This window comes from Sapajus apella, unplaced genomic scaffold, assembly GCF_009761245.1.
Source record: "Sapajus apella isolate SASKATOON/1434 unplaced genomic scaffold, GSC_monkey_1.0 scaffold261, whole genome shotgun sequence".
In the NCBI taxonomy this organism is placed as follows: domain Eukaryota; kingdom Metazoa; phylum Chordata; class Mammalia; order Primates; family Cebidae; genus Sapajus; species Sapajus apella.
The window spans coordinates 189,052-206,720 of record NW_022437201.1 but is presented as its reverse complement, the minus strand read 5'-3'; the positions used below and the strand labels follow the sequence as shown (position 1 = coordinate 206,720).

At 38.2% G+C, this 17,669-nt stretch overlaps 1 protein-coding gene across 2 annotated transcripts in view; it reads right to left on the bottom strand.

The window, feature by feature from the left end:
• Window positions 1-17,669, bottom strand: part of MAGED1 (MAGE family member D1) — a 107,236-nt gene that overhangs the window by 11,128 nt on the left and 78,439 nt on the right. Inside the window, exon 1 of one of the 2 annotated variants that reach the window (XM_032271903.1) lies at window positions 13,873-13,974. The exons of the other annotated variant lie outside the window; for it this stretch is intronic. The gene's annotated coding sequence lies outside the window, so the exon portion shown is untranslated. Of the gene's footprint in view, window positions 1-13,872; window positions 13,975-17,669 lie in introns of those variants that run through there. 2 annotated transcript variants of the gene reach the window in all.

Sequence of the window (17,669 nt, the reverse complement as noted above, 5' to 3'; positions counted from 1 at the left end):
TTTTTTTTTTTTTTTTGCCAATCTTATGTGTATTTATTGGTGTCTCCTTATATTTTAATTTATATTTCTGATAAACAGTGTGGCAGAACACATTTTTATACATTAATGAACATATTAGATTTATTTTGTAATATACTTGTGTCTTTTACCTGTTTTTCATTTTTGTTGTCTGTCTTACTGACTTTTAGGAGTTCTTTGTACAGCTCTACAGATCCTTACTGAAAACCCTTGGGGGCAGATGCATTTCAACGTTTAACATTTTAGTAAGGTCTTATATACTTTTACTTAACAGTTCCAACTAGAAAAGCCACAAAAGCCATATATTCAGTTCTTCACATCCCCTTGGCAGCTAAGAGAATGCGATCTAGGATTTACCAGTGTGGCAAGCTCCTGTGACTATCCTCAGATTCAGTGATTTTTCTAGGACTCAGAGAACTCAGAAAAAGTGTTGTGGCTATGGTTTATTACAGTGAAAGGATACAGATTAAAATCAGCAAAAATAAAAAGTACATAGGGAAAAACTCAGGAGAGACCAGGCACGACTTTTCAGTTGTACTCTCCCAATGGAGTTGTACATACAGGGCTTAATTCCCCCAACAATGATGTGCAAAAATATGTATGAAATACTGTCAACCAGGGAAGTTCACCAAGCCTTAGTGCCCAGAGTTGTTTTGGGGGGTCAGTCAGATAGGCATGGGGCACCTGTCTGGTTCACCTTATTCAGTCTCTAGCCCGGGCAGAGGTTAAACTAGTATCTCTCATCCCAGGCTCACACCACAAATCACACTGTTTGCATGTAACCATCCAGTGTGGGTCAAGGCCACAGTAAACAAAGACACTCTGATCAGGCGGGATACTCCAAGGGCTTACAGATTATCTCCCAAGAGCTGGTCAAGTGCCAAAGCTTTCTTTGCAAAAGACCTTCTTTTGGAATGCACAGAGTTTGAACACTGCAGACCTGCTGAATCAACCCTTTCACTGCGCAAACAGTTACAACTTAGACCTAACACTTTGTCTCAAAGGAGTGATTCAAATATGCAGCAATGGAATTCATCGCCATAGCTGTGGTGGTGGGAGCAGCAGCCACAAGAAAATCCAGTTTCTAGAGGCAGCATTAGCAGCAGGGCTAGCATCCAGGGTCCATTGTTCAGTGGTGGCAGCAATGGTATCCAACCACCTAATACATATGGCATGATTTTTTTTTGAGGAGTCTCACTCTTTCACTCAGGCTGGAGTACAATGGTGCAATCTAGGCTCACTGCGACCTCCGCCTCCCAGGTTCAAGCGATCTTCCTGCCTCAGCCTCCTGAGTAGCTGGGATTACAGGTGCCCACCACCATGCCTGGCTAACTTTCATTATTTTTGGTAGAGACCGGGTTTTACCATGTTGGCCAGGCTGGTCTCAAACTCCTGACCTCAGGTGATCCATCCACCTTGGCCTCCCAAAGTGTTAGGATTACAGGTGTGAGCCACCATGTGGCATGATTTCTGAAATACAACTGGTGCCCTACTGCTTTTAGTAATATTTTATTAATTCTGCTTTAAGAATTTTTTTAACTTTTTATTTTGAAATAATTAGATACACAGGAAGTTGCAGAGATAGGACAGTGAGGTCTTATGTACTCTTTGTCTGCTTCCCCAATGGTCACATCTATGTAACTGCAGTACAAAATCAAAACCAAGACACTGACATTGGTAAAATATGTGTATATAGTTCTATATCACCTTACCACATATGGAAGTCTCTGCAAACACCACAGCAATCAAGACAGAACTATTTCATCACCACAAAGATTTCCCTCATGCTACCCCATTATAGTCACATCCAACCCCTCTCTCCCACCCCCATCCCTAACCCCTTGCAGCCACTAATATGTTCTGCATCTCCATAATTTTATCATTTCAAGAGGTCGTGAAAATGTAATCATACACTGTGTCACATTTTGAGATTGGCTTTTTTCATATTCAGCATAATGCCTGTGAGATGCATCCCAGTTGTCTTGTATATCAGAGTTTCTTGTTTTATTATTGAGTACTATTACACGGTATAGAGGTGCTACAACAGTTGGTTTAACCATTCACCCATTCAAAGACATCTGGGTCATTTCCAGTTTTGGGGTACTGTGAATGAAACTGCTATATACATTTGTGTACAAGTATCTGTGTGAACTTCAGTTCCCATTTCTCTGGGATAAGTACCCAAGAGTGCAATTGCTGGGTCAAGTGCATGTTAGTTTTACAAGAAATTACCAAACGTTCCTAGAGTAATCATACCATTTGACATTCCCACCAGCAATGTGTAAATATACGGTTTCTTAGCTGCTGGTGTCAGTATATTTTGGCCATAGGTGTGTAGTAAATATCTTACTGTGGTTTTAATTTGCATTTCCCTAAGGGCTAATGATGTTGAACATCTTTACATGTGCTTATTTGCCATCCATATATCCTCTTTGATTAAATGCCTCTTCATGCCTTTTACCTATTTTTTAATTTAAAAAAGTTTTGTGGGTACATAGTAGGTGTACATATTTATGGGGTACATGTGACATTTTGATACACGAATGCAATGTGAGATAAGCACATCGAGAATCCATCCCCTCAAGCATTTATCCTTTGAGTTACAAACAACCCAAATACACTCTAAGTTATTTTAAAATGTACAATTAACTATATTGTCCTATCAAATAGTAGGTCTTATTCATTCCTTCTTTCTTTCTGGGTGTTTTGTTTTGTTTTGTTTTGAGATGGAATTTTGCTCTTGTTGTCCAAGCTAGAGTGCAATGGCACGATCTTGGCTCACTGCAACCTCCGCCTCCTAGGTTCAAGTGATTCTCCTGTCTCAGCCTACCGAGTAGCTGGAATTACAGGCACCCATCACCACGTCCAGCTAATTTTTTTGTATTTTTAGTAGAGACAGGGTTTCACCATGTTGGCCAGGCTGGTCTTGAACTCCTGACCTGGAGCAATCAACCCGCCTCAGCCTCCCAAAGTGCTGGGATTTCAGACTTGAGCCACTGTGCCCGACTTCTAAGTATTTTTTGGACCCATTAACCATCCCCACCTCTTTCCCAGCCCCTCATTATTCTTAATTGCATAGTTTTCTTTTTTCTTTTACTGTTGAATATTGAGAGTTCGTGTATTTTATGTACAAGTCTTTTGTCAGATATATGGTTTGCAAGTACTTTCTCCCAGTTTGCAGACTTTTTCAGAGGAAATTTTGAATAATTCAATTTATTGGGGTTTTTATTTTTCCTTTTAAGGATTGTGAGTTTTATGTCATTTCTAAGAACTCTTCAACAAGCCTTAGTAACTAAGATTTTCTCCTACAATATCTTCTAAATGTTTTATGGTTTTAATTTTTGCATTGATGTCAGTCATCCATTTGAGTTTAAGTTTTAATGAGGTGTGAGGTTTAGACTGAAGTTCATTTCAAAGCGGGACGCGGGCAGAGGGTCGGGTGTCAGAGCTATGGATATCCAGTCAGGCCTGTACAGAGTGATTAAAGGGTGATCCTTTTTCCTTTGAATTGCTTTTGCACCTTTGTTGAAAATCAGCTGGCATATTTGTGAGGCAATTTCTGAGTTCTCTGTTCTATTCTATTGTTCTGTCTGTTCAGCTACCAAATACCAAATAAAGTCTTGATTACAATAGTCAGTAGTCTTAAAATTGGTTAGAATGATTTCTCCCACTTTATCTCTCTTTTTCAAAATTATGTTATCTATTATTCTGGTTCTTTTGTCTTTCCATATATTTTGGAATAAATTTGTTTATATCTACAAAACATCTTGCTGGGATTTTGATAGGAATTGCACTTAAACTGTGTATCAATTTAGGGAAAATTATTATTATTTTTACATTGATTCTTACAATCCATGAATGTGATATGTGTTTCTCCATTTATCTTGCTCTTCTTTAATTTCTTCACTAACGTTTTGTAGTTTTTAATATAGAAATACTGTATATGTTTTGTTAATTTACATGTATTTCACCTTCTTTTTGAGTCACTGTAAATAGTATTCTTTTTTCTTTGCTTGTTTTGAGACAGGGCCTTGCTCTGTCACCCAGGTTGGAGTGCAATGGTGCCATCATGGCTCAACGCAGCCTTCACCTCTTGGGCTCAAGTGATCCTCCCACCTAGCCTCCGACGTAGCTGGGACCACAGGCATGTGACATCATGCCCAATTAATCATTTGAATTTTTGTAGAGATGCGTCTCCCTATTTTGCCTGGGCTGGTTTCGAACCCCTGAGCTGAAGTGATGCTCCCGCCTCAGCCTCCCAAAGTGCTGGGATTACAAAAGTGAATCACTGAGCCCAGCCCAGTATTTTTTTTTTTTTTTTTGAGATGAAGTTTCCCTCTTGTTGCCCAGGCTGAAGTGCAATGGCACGATCTCTGCTCACTGCAACCTCCGCCTCCTGGGTTCAAGCAATTCTTCTGCCTCAGCCTCCCGAGTAGCTGGGATTACAGGCGCCCACCACCATGCCCAGCTAAATTGTTTGTATTTTTTTAGTACAGATGGGGTTTCACCACGTTGGCCAGGCTGGTCTTGAACGTCTGACCTCAAGTGATCCACTTGCCTCAGCCTACCAAAGGGCTGGGATTATAGGTGTGAGCCACCGCACCTAGTCCCTATTTTTAATTTCCACATGCTCATTGCTAGTATACAGAAATAAAATTGATATTGGTTAGTTGATCTTGTACCCTGTGGCCTTGCTAAATTCACTTACTAGTTCTAGGAGATTTTATTTTTTGTAGATTCTTGGGGATTTCTACATACACTGTCATGACATCTGGAAATAGTTTTATTTCTTCCTTTCTGATCTGTATGGCTTTTCTTTCTTTACTGGGCTGGCTAGAATTTCCATTACTATTTTGCTTTTTGTTGTATTTTGTTTTTTTTAAGAAGCATGCTTAAATTTACCTTTTATTTTTAATTTTTATGGGTACATAATTGTTTATATATTTATGGATTACATGTGATATTTTGATACATGTATATAATATATAATGATCTCATTAGGGTAATTGAGATATTCATCACCTCAAACATTTATCATTTCTTTGTATCGGGAACAGTCCAAATCCACTCCTCTAGTTATTTTGAAATATACAATAAATTATTGTTAACTATAGTCACTCTATTGTCCTACTGACTACTAGGTCTTATTCCTACTAACTGTATTTTTGTACCTTAAGCAACATCTCTTTAGCCTCCCACCCTCATCCTTCTCAGCCTCTGGTAATCATGACTCTACTCTCTATTTCCATGAGATCAAATTTTCTTTGGCTCCCACATATGAGTGAGAATATGTGATATTTGTCTTTCTGTGTCCAGCTTATTTCACTTAGTATAACATCCTCCAGTTCCATCCATGTTGCTGCAAATGACAGGATCTCCTTATTTTTATGGCTGAATAATATTTCATTGTGCATAGCTACCACATTTTCTTTATCCATTCATCCATTGATGGACACTTAGGTTGATTCCATATATTGACTATTGTGAATAGTGATGTAATAAACACGAGAATCCAGGTATCTGTTTGATACACTGATTTTTCTTTCTTTTGGACCTATCTCTCACCATATGCAAAAATCAAATCAGAATGGTTTAAAGACTTAAACATAAGACCTGTAACTATTAAAGTACTGGAAGAAAACATTAGGGAAGTTCCCCAGGATTGGTTTAGGCAAAGATTTTTTGAGTAAGACCTTAAAAGCACCCCAACCAAGGAAAAAATGAACAAATGGGATTACATCAACCTAAAAAGCTTCTGCACAGCAAAGGAAACAATCAACAAAGTGAAGAGAAAACCTACAGGATGGGAGAAAATATTTGCAAAATATTCAAATGACAAGGGATTTAATAACCAGAATATATAAGCAACTCCAATAACTCAATAGAAAAACACAAACACAAATATACCCCCTCAAAACAAAATCCAATTTAAAAATGGGCGAACGATCGGAATAGATAAATATCAAAAGACATACAAATGACCAAGGGAATATATTTTTTAAATGCTCACCATCACTAGTTATCAGAGAAATACAAATCAAAACCACAAAGAAATATAATCTCAGTCCAGTTAATAATGGCTATTACCAAAAAAAAACAAAAAATGATGTTGGCAAGGATGTGGAGAAAGAGAAACACTCATACATTTTTGATGGGAATGTAAATTAGTACAGCCACTTTAGAAACCGTATACAGGTTCCTCAAAAAACTAAAAACAGAACTGTCCTATGGTCTAGCAACCCAATACTATTTTGACAGCAGTGGTGAGTGCAGATATACTTACCTTGTCCCTGATGGCAAGGAGAAATCATTCCGTCTCTCACCATTAAGTCTGATGTGAGGTGAAGGTTTAGTGCATATTTTAAAAAATCAAATTGAGGAAGTTACGTTCTATTACTGGGTTGCTGACAGTTTTTAGCAAAAATGAACTGTTGGATTTTCTAAAATGCTTTTTCTTTGTCAATCAATATGATATGATATTTATTCTTTAGCCTATTGATACTGTGGATTACACTAATGGATTTATGAATGCTGGTACATGGAATAAATTCCACTTGGTCATGGTATATAATGTTTTCTGTGACACTGGATTTGATTTGCTAATATTTTGTTGAAGACTTTTGTGTCTATGTTCATGAGACATATTAATGTGTAAGTTTCTTTTATGTACTTTGGTTTTGGGATGAGGGTAAGACTGACTTAAAAGAATTAATAGAAGTTGTTTCCTCTTATTGTCTGGATGAGATTGTGTAGAAATGGTGTTCATCCTTCTTTGAACAATTGTTAGAATTTTCAATTTCTTTTATAAGAATTTCCTTTGGCCATTATTTTAGGATAGGTAAGCCAGAAACAAATTCTTAGTTTTCCTTCTTCTGGATATATCTTGATTTCCTCTTCATTACTAAAGGATATCTTCATTGGGTATGCAATTCCAGGTTGATGGGTCTTTTCTTGCAGCATTTGAAAAATGCGTGGCCTCAGTGGTATCTAATGAGAGCTGCTGTCTGTCATTGCTTTGGTATTCTCTACAGGTAAGGTGTCACTTTGCTCTGGTGGCTTTCAAGAATTTTTTGTTCTGTCTTTAGCTCTCAGAGGTTTGAAAATGGCTTCTTTGACTATATCTTTTTGAGGGTTTTCTCAGCTTCTTGAATCATTGCATCTGTGGAATTGTTTCCCCCACCCCAAATATGGGACATTTTTAGCCACTGTATCTCTGAACACTTTGTCAGTGCCTCTTTTTTCTCTCTTCTGTGACTACAATGACACATATTTAAATCTTTTGTAACAGTCCAACAAGTGCCTAAGGTTCTGTTTTTATGTTTTTTGTTTTTCAGGATATTTTTCTGTCATTAAGATTGAATCATTTTTATTGTTCTATCTTCAAGTTCCCTGATTCATTCTTCTGTTATCTTTATTTTGCTGTTGAGTTCATCTACTGAGGTTTGTCTTTTTTAAAGTCTGTGTATTAAAAATTTCAGTTTTAAAATTTCCTATTAATTTTTCTTTACATCTCTGATTTATTTTAGAGATTTTCCATTTCTTTGCTAAGATGCCCTTTTTTTCATTTGTTCTAAGCATGTTCACAATTGCTCACTGAAACATTTTTAGGATGTTTGTTTAAAAATCTTTGTCAGATGATTCTAATAAATCGTTGTTTTTTTCATTTGTTCTTAGCATGTTCACAATTGCTCACTGAAACATTTTTAGGATGGTTGTTTAAAAATCTGTGTCAGATGATTCTGTGCCATCTTGATGTTGATGTGTGTTGACTTGTCACTCAAGTTGTCATTATTACAGTTCTCACTATGACAAGTGATTTTCAATTCAATCCTGGATATTTTGCATATTACGTTACGAAGATCTGGGCCTTATTTAAATCTTCTGTTTTACCCATGTAGGTGGAAGTCCAGGTTCCACTGATACCTAGGGTTGAGGAGCTTCCTGTCACCATGGGCTAAGTGAGAGTTCTAGCTCCACATTAAGCTTTTACCAGTACCACTCCACTTGGGAGAGATTTGGGTGCCCAGCTACTTCTCACCAAATGGCCTTCATTGAGACCACTGATAGACAGGTATCACTGTTACTGTCGGGTGGTGATAAAAACCTGACTCTTCATTAGGCTTCCTCTTGATACCACACCATTGGTTAGGCGAGGAGCACCTCATTATCACCCACTAGGGTTGGAAATCCAGGCTTCCCACATGTTCTCTACTGACTGAGGGGACTAGAATGTTCTCACTCCTGGTTCATCTTACCACTCTATCAGGGAACTAGAGATCTCATCACAGTCTAGCAAGGTGGAAGTCTCTCTAGTTGGCCTTTGCTAGTAGGAGTGGGGCTGTAGTCTCCTCTGGCATTTAGCTACAGTAGAGTGGTTATTGTCTAAAACATTTGGTCAGCCAGGCACAGTGGCTCACACCTGTAATCCCAGCACTTTGGGAGGCTGAGGCAGGCATATAACCTGAGGTCAGAAGTTCAAGACCAGCCTGGCCAACATGGTGAAACCCCATCTCTACTAAAAATACAAAAATTAGCCAGGCGTGGTGGCATGCCCCTGTAATCCCAGCTACTCGGGAAGCTGAGGCAGGAGAATTGCTTGAACCCAGGAGGCGGAGGTTGCAGTGAGCTAAGATCGTGCCACTGCACTCCAGCCTGGGTGACAAGAATGAGATTCTATCTCAAAAAAAAAAATTTTTTTTGTCTTACTAGGCTGTCTGTTCTTTAGATAAAGACAGAGTGGATTTACACTCAGCCTTTTTTTTTGGTCTGTGCCCTTTGGTGTTTCCAGTTTGCCAGTTTCTGTAGCATCTGGTCTAGGATGTATGCAGCAAAAAGAAAACACAGAAAACTTACCGACATGTTGATTCCTTGGGTTCCAAGTTCCCTAGAGAACATATCATCTTCTTTTCAACTTTCTGGGTCTTCTTATGTTTTGTTTATTTGTTGTCTCCAGAGATGAATAGGGAAAAATACATCTACCCTGCTTACTCCTTCCTTCTGGAAGTAGAAGTGCTTAATTCTAGTATTTTACTTTTTTATTTCATTTCATTTATTTATTTATTTATTAGACGGAGTCTCACTCTGTCGCCAGGCCGGAGTGCAGTGGCACGATCTCAGCTCACTGCAACCTCTGCCTCCCAGGTTCAAACGATTCTCCTGCCTCAGTCTCCCAAGTTCCTGGGACTAAAGGCACACAACACCACACCCAGCTAATTTTTTTGTATTTTTAGTAGAGATGGGATTTCACCATGTTGGCCAGGATGGTCTCGATCTCTTGATCTCGTGATCCGCCCACCCCTGCTTCCAAAAGTGCTGGGATCTAGTATTTTAGTTTTTAAAAAATCTATTGTGATTTCTTAATGTACAATCACACTATAAGAAAAAGAAATAATTTGATCACTTCTTTTACAATATGAGTAGCACTTACTTGGCGGTCTTGTCTTAAATGATTTGCTAAAACATCAAGAACAATATTGAGTAATAATCTAAATAAGTAACATCCCTTTCTTTTTCCTGAAATGACTTTACCATTTTGCCTATCAGAATGATTACTGCTTTTTATAAGTAGTTTTTTAAAATCTTAAATATGATTTTTTAAATGTAGTTTCTTTCTCTCCCTATTTTACTTTGGGTTATTCATGATGCCTCTCTCTGCATTATCCCCCAGTCAAACCCATCATCTATTCCTGTTGTTTCTACCATTTTAAGTACATTTTTATTCCATTCTATTATCTTTTTCTCTCTTTTCCACCATCTTGTTAGATGGGAGCATGAAGAGTGGAAGAAATTAGAAAGAAAGTCAAGTGGGAAAAAAAGGGACTGAAGAAGAAGAGAGGGAGGAAGAAAAAATAAAACAGGAATAAGGAAAGATGAATAAAAACAGCATTTGGATGTAAATGGAATTAGGAAAATAAGGAAAAATAAGAGAATGGAGAAACAATGGATACTAAGTTGAAGTAGAAAAAGCAAGAGGAGGCCGGGTGCAGTGGCTCACACCTGTAATCCCAGCACTTTGGGAGGCCGATGAGGGTGGATCACCTGAGGTCAGGAGTTCAAGACCAGCCTGGTCAACATGGTGAAACCCAGTCTCTACTAAAAATGCAAAAAATTAGCTGGGCATGGTGGTGGGTGCCTGTAATTCCAGCTACTTGGGAGGCTGAGGCAGGAGAATCGCTTGAATCCAGGAGGAGGAAGTTGCAGTGAGCTGAGATCACACCATTGCACTCCAGCCTGGGCAACAAGAGTGAAACTCCAAAGAAAAAGCAAGAAGAAAGAGAAGAGGATGTAAGATAGAAGAGCATGAGAGGGAGGTGGGAGTAGATAAAGGGGTGGTATGAACAGAATGTTTGTGTCCCCACCAAATTCAGATGTTGAAACCTAAATCCTCAGTGTGACTATATTTAAAGATGGGGCCTTTAGAAAGTAATTAGGTCATGAGGGTAGAGCCCTCACAATGAGATTAATGACCTCATAAGAAGAGAAAGGAGAAAGCTTCCTGGCTCTGCTCTCCACCTATGAGGACAAAACGAGAAGACAAGTATCTGCAAACCAGGAAAAAGAGAGCCCTGGACAGACACCAGATCTGCCAGTGCCTTAGTCTTGGACTTCCCAGCCTCCAGAATGGTGAAAAGTACATTTCTATTGTTTAAGCCACCCAGTCTATGGTATTCCACTATAGCAGCCTGAACTGACTAAGACAAGAGGTTAAGTAGTAGACAAGGAGGGATGAAAAATAAACAAGGAGGGGTAAAAAAAAGGGGAAGGAGGAAGTAGAGGAAATAACCAGGAAGAAAAGAGAGGCCGGGTGCGGTGGCTCACGCCTCTAATCCCAGCACTTTGGGAGGCTGAGGCGGGCTGATCACCTGAGGTCGGGAGTTCGAGACCAGCCTGACCAATGTAGAGAAACCCCGTCTCTAAATTTAAAAAAAAAAAGAAAGAAAGAAAGAAAAGAGAAGTATTTGAAGTAAGAGGGACAGGGACAGGAAGAAGAAGAAATGAAGTAGAATCACACCTCACCAATGACAGTGATTTCATTCTGCAAAGAAGTTCTCCTTTGCTCTCCTCGGATTCCCAGTTCCCTTTATATTGGTACCCACCAAAATGCCAGAGGTCATTTCTCACATCTCACTCTGGCATTGAGGTAAGACCACTGTGGTTTTCTACTATAAGAGCCATATACCCCAGATTTTGAATAGATACATTTGTTTGAGATACTCAGTGTTTATCATACCCTTTCTGTTGTTGATTGTTCAGCAGGTATGGGTATTATCTGACAAACTCCGGTATGCAGGAAATGTAAGGTATTTTCTCTGAAACGCCATATAAATTCTATGTCAAGTTCCCATTACACCGAGTGGTTGAAACTTAATCTCCAGCAGTATGGAGTCCCCTTCTCACTTTTTGCTTTGGGGTTGTATTTAAGTTCTAAGGATGTTAAATAGTGTCAAAACATGAGGATGGGTAACATATGTTGGGTATCATATATCCATGCTGGCATACATGTCATATTTGTTTACCAGTATCTGTCCAGGCAGGTATTTGTTGAGTGAGCTTCATTCTTTACTGTAAAGCCACTTTGGGTCCAACTTTTTCTGTGCGTATTATATATAACTCATATACATGGAAAACAGTCTGCTGTTCCTATGATATGCTGAGGCCTGTTAACCTCTGTGAGGCTTTTTCTCACATATACTCACATAATGCCCTGAGCTGAGGGAAACCATGTGAAAAGGCTCCAAAAAATTATAGACATCACATAGACAATTCTATTTTGTAATCTTGTCCCCTCTGGCCTTAGCCAGAAGGTGAGACACAAGACCACATCGCTTGAAGATCTTACAAATCTACATGGTATTTCTTCCTACCCCTAGAATATGGGGCTTATGGTTCCCCTTTTTAAGGAACCCACAATATCTAGTGACTCTTTGCTTCCCTTATGCCTTTCTTCCATCACAGAATCAATGTGAGCCTGGAGGCACCAACAACCAGAAAAAAAAAAAAAAAAAATCTGGACAAACTAAAAATCAATGAGTTTTTTGTACCTGTCAGAGAAATGGAATTTCAGGGCAAATCACCACCCTAATATCTTGATGGATAGGCAAATCTGGAGTAACATATGCATAATTGGAACATCAGATGGAGAAGAGAGAGATAATGGAGCAGAAGAAATTCAAGTAATAATAGCTAAGAGTTTTCCAAAATTAATGACAGACACCAAATTACAGATCCAGGAAGCTCAGAAAACTTCCAAAAATCCATATATCTTACTTATAATAAAACAAAAATAATAATTATAGCGGCTTTCATCAGAAACCATGCAAGCAAGAAAAGCAAAGTGAATTATTTAAAGTATTAAAAGAAAAATGACGACCACCCTAGATTTCTACATATAGAAAAAAAATCTTTCAAAAGTAAAGGAGAAGGGAAAAAAAAGTAGTACAGGAGAAATAAAGACATTGTCAGATGAACAAAAATGGAATGAATTGATCACCAATAGATCTGCCCTGCAAGAAATATTAGAAGATTTTCTTCAGGAAGAAAGAAAATGATATAGGGCAGAAACTTGGAAGTACATAAAGAAAGGGAGAGCACTGGAGAAGGAATAAATGAAGCTTTGCTTCAAAGAGGAAATCAAATCTCCAATTACAGAATATTTGGGGATGCTGTAATTAAAGGAAATTTATGTATCATTCCATTATAAAGACAGCTACATGCAATTCATAAAAGAAATGTCTTGCCAGGCACAGTGGTTCATGCCTGTAATCCCAGCACTTTGGGAGGCCAAGGTGGGTGGATCACCTGAGGTCAGGAGTTCGAGACCAGCTTGACCAACATGGAGAAACTCCATCTCTACTAAAAATGAAAAACTAGTCGGGCATGGTGGCGCATGTCTGTAATCCCAGCTACTTGGGAGGCTGAGGCAGGAGAATTACTTGAACCCGTGAGGCAGAGGCTGCGGTGAGCCGAGATCGTGCCACTGCACTCCAGCCTGGGCAACAAGAGCAAAACTCCATCTCAAAAAATTAAAATAAAATAAAAAATAAAAAAATAAAGAGAAGTATCTTAAATATAAAGATACAGCAAGGATGAAAATGAAATGATGGAGTAAGTTATGACACACAAATAATAAAAAGATGATGTATTAATACCAGACATAATACTTTAAAGCAAAGTATAATAAAAACAAAATCATAGCATGAGATTATATCACCCCTAAGTAAAGGATTGAATAACCATATGAAATAATGGGTCCTTCTTGAAGCCTCTATATTGATTATATAAGTTGAAGCCTAAACATAAAGCAGTATGTTGCCTCAGAATTAACACTTCAGAATGCTTAAACCCTGCAGGCCGGGCGCAGTGGCTCACGCCTGTAATCTCAGCACTTTGGGAGGCCAAGGCAAGCAGATTACGAGGTCAGGAGTTCGAGACCAGCCTGGCCAACAGGGTGAAACCCCGTCTCTACTAAAAATACAAAACTTAGCTGGGCATGGTGGCACACGCCTGTAATCCCAACTACTAGGGAGGCTGAGACAGGAGACTCGTATTATGGAGATTAATAAAGAATCGTATTGCTCTCCTTATGGAGATTACACCACCATAAGGCGGAGGTTGCAGTGAGCCGAGATTGCGCCACTGCACTCCAGCTGGGGAGAAAGAGCGAAATTCCATCTCAAAAAAAAAAAAATTCTTAAATCCCTCATCCATGTTTTCTATACTTGAGTCAACTTGATTTTATCTTCTTTATTTACATGTGTATAAGAATTTTAAAATATTTTTAAAGTATACCTCGTAAAGTGCTACACATTGTGTTAAGTGCTGGGGAAATAATGATGGCAAAAATAGATACATTACCTGCTTTCAAGGATTAATGGGTCTGAGTCCAGTCAGATTTCCACAATTTTAAGAAAGTTGGCAGGATTTCTGGTGCTAATTTGCATCCTAAGAGCAGGCAAAGTGACATCTTAGGATTATATCAAATGCATTCCTATGGCTTCAGTATGTATTTAACAATAATGAATGACATCTGAACTCTGCTTGAATGACCATCCATGATCACTACATTCATCGAGCTCATCACTGCTAATGAGTTTTGATGTTGATAAGACCTGAAGCTTGGCTAAAGGGTTGTTGATGCTCTTCACATATGTTTTCTCACCACCGCAGTCTTCCTTGGTGATTTGTAATCTCCTATATGCTTAAATAGATTACACCTTCCTTCATATTGCACAATTCTCTTCCAGTAATTCCTCACCCCCATCACCACAGCAATTCACATTCCATTAATAAGCAGAAGGTTATCAGAAGAAACAAGGGGAGGAAGCCTGCAAGTAGAACCTCAATGCACAGTTTGGGGATGTTTGATACGGCATCAGATGACCTTACCATGTAAGCTTTTAGTATCTTGTAACATAGAGTCCCTCTTTCATTTGTACTGGAAAATTTCAAGACATGTCTGAATGCTCTCAGTTAGCTGGGATATGATTTAGTGCCATATGTGTCCTCAACGTATCACAATTATCTTGGCATAAGATAATTTTATGCCAAGATAATTTTTATCACAATTATCTTGGCATAACATTTTCTATGACATTAAAAAGTCTTTGCAAAATTCTTTATAACATGTAATATCCTATCATATAAATTTACCTACTTGACCAAATAACAAAAATATTGTTTCCACTTATTTTTCTCCACTAGATTAGCGTTGTGGTGATTTTCCCCCCACAAACCTCTGGGCATATCTCCAATTATTTCCTTATGGTATATTATTAAAAATGGTATTACTAGTTCAAAGGAGTATGAACTATTTTAAGACTGTTATTCAATAATCCCAAAATGCTTTTCAGAAAGGTTTTTGTCAACACTAGGAATGCAGAAGAGTTCTCACATACCCTTGATAGTGCTGAACATTTGCTTTAAAATTATCTTCGCCATTTTGATAGACAAAATGACATTCAAATTGTATTTATTATTATTAATGATGGGAACATACTCTCAGTGTTTCTTAATCATTTGCATTTTACTATAAGAGTTCTTTTTACATTAAGGATATTAACCTTATATCTGTCACACTTGTTACAAATGCTTTTTTTCATTGGTAGCTTGCCTCTTAGTGTTATTTATGAGTTCTTGATCTAGGAAAAAATACAGTCTATGACTTTCTTTTCCACTGTCATGTTCTCCATTAAAAAAAAAATGCTAGGGATGTCTTTTGCTATTGAAAAGCCAAATAAATATTCCTTTTCCTGGAAAACAATTCAGAAATGTATATGTAGAGGCTAAAAAATACCTGTACTTTCTTAGTAATTTACCTATGAAGACTATGCTTTAAATTGGGAATGATAAAAAAAAATCTGATTTAGATGTTTTTAATGACAGAAGCATGCTTCTATTGCAATATTAAATGAGAAAAGATAATACAAATTTAGCAGGTTATTGAATGGAACTTTCACACTTTCCTCAGAATTTTGGTTAAAGCCATATAGCCTTTAAAAAAAATAAAGGTACCTAGTACCTCCACATTCTAAAGAGAACATCCAAGGAGATCTGAAAACAATTCTATGGCCTTACATGGAGACAGCATACTAGTCATGCTACTGATATTCATCCCATTCCTTTTCAGCCCATATGTACTCAGAAACCTAGAAAGAATTAGATAAGAATTTACAGTGTTGCGAGTCCTTGGTTTGGGGAAAAGTGTTTTCCTCTTTCCTGAGGAAGGAGAGGGGCATGCAACTCCCTCACTAAAGCCAGGTGAGGAGGAATCCAAAGGAATCACTCACACAGGCTGGAGGAGCCTTCATGGGTAAGAACAGAGTGGAGTATCACATTGTGTATATTTAATAGTTTCTCTCCAGGTTGAAATTTCTAATGATTCCTCAGGTTTGATTTGTTCCTAAAGGCTTTTTTCCGCTGACTGCATATCTATGGCTTCAGTATGTATTTATCAATAATGAACTTCCAATACTATATTTAATAGGAGTGGTGAGAGAGGGCATCCTTGTCTAGTGCCAGATTTCAAAGGGAATGCTTCCAGTTTTTGCCCTTTCAATATGATATTGGCTGTGGGTTGGTCGTAAATAGCTTTTATTATTTTGAGATACATTCCATCGATACCTAGTTTATTGAGGGTTTTTAGCATAAAGTGCTGCTGAATTTTATCAAAGGCCTTCTCTGCATCAACTGAGATAATCATGTGGTTTTTGTCTTTGGTTCTGTTTATGTGGTGAATTACGTTTATAGACTTGCGTATGTTGAACCAGCCTTGCATCCCCGGGATGAAGCCTACTTGATCATGGTGAATAAGCTTTTTGATGTACTGTTGCTATCGGTTTGCCAGTATTTTATTGAAGATTTTTTTCATCTATGTTCATCATGGACATTGGCCTGAAGTTTTCTTTTCTTGCTGAGTCTCTGCCGGGCTCTGGTATCAGGATGATGTTGGTCTCATAAAATGATTTAGGAAGGATTCCCTCTTTTTGGATTGTTTGGAATAGTTTCAGAAGGAATGGTACCAACGCCTCTTTGTATGTCTGGTAGAATTCGGCCATGAACCCATCTGTACTTGGACTTTTTTTGGGTGGTAGGCTCTTAACTGCTGCCTCAACGTCAGACCTTGTTATTGGTCTATTCAGGGTTCCTATTCAATACAGTATTGGAAATTCTAGCCAGAGCAATCAGGCAAGAAAAATAAATAAAGCGTATTCAAATAGGAAAGGAGGAAGTCAAATTGTCTCCATTTGCAGACGACATGATTGTATATCTAGAAGACCCCATTCTCTCAGCCCAAAATCTCCTGAAACTGATAAGCAACTTCAGCAAAGTCTCAGGATACAAAAATCAATGTGCAAAAATCATAAGCATTCCTATACACCAATAACAGACTTAAAGAGAGCCTAATCAAGAACGAACCGCCATTCACAATTGCTACAAAGAGAATAAAATACCTAGGAATACAACTAACAGGGAACATAAAGGACCTCTTCAAGAAGAACTACAAACCACTGCTCAATGAAATAAGAGAGGACACAAACAGATGGAGAAACATTCCATGTTCATGGTTAGGAAGAATCGATATCATGAAAATGGCCATACTGCCCAAAGTAATTTACAGATTCAATGCTATCCCCATCAAGCTATCAATGACCTTCTTCACAGAACTGGAAAAAACCACCTTAAACTTCATATGGAACCAAAAGAGAGCCTGCATAGCAAAGTCAAATCTAAGCAAAAAGAACAAAGCTGGAGGCATCACACTACCGGACTTCAAACTATACTACAAGGATATAGTAATCAAAACAGCATGGTTCTGGTACCAAAACAGAGATATAGACCAACGGAACAGAACAGAGGCCTCAGAGGCAACACAACACATCTACAACCATCCAATCTTTGACAAACCTAACAAAAACAAGCAATGGGGAAAGGATTTCCTGTTCAATAAATGGTATTGGGAAAGCTGGCTAGCCATGTGCAGAAAGCAGAAACTGGACCCCTTCCTGACACCTTACACTAAAATTAACTCCAGATGGATTAAAGACTTAAACATAAGACCTAACACCATAAAAACTCTAGAAGAAAATCTAGGCAAAACCATTCAGCACATAGGCATAGGCAAGGACTTCATGACTAAAACACCAAAAGCAATG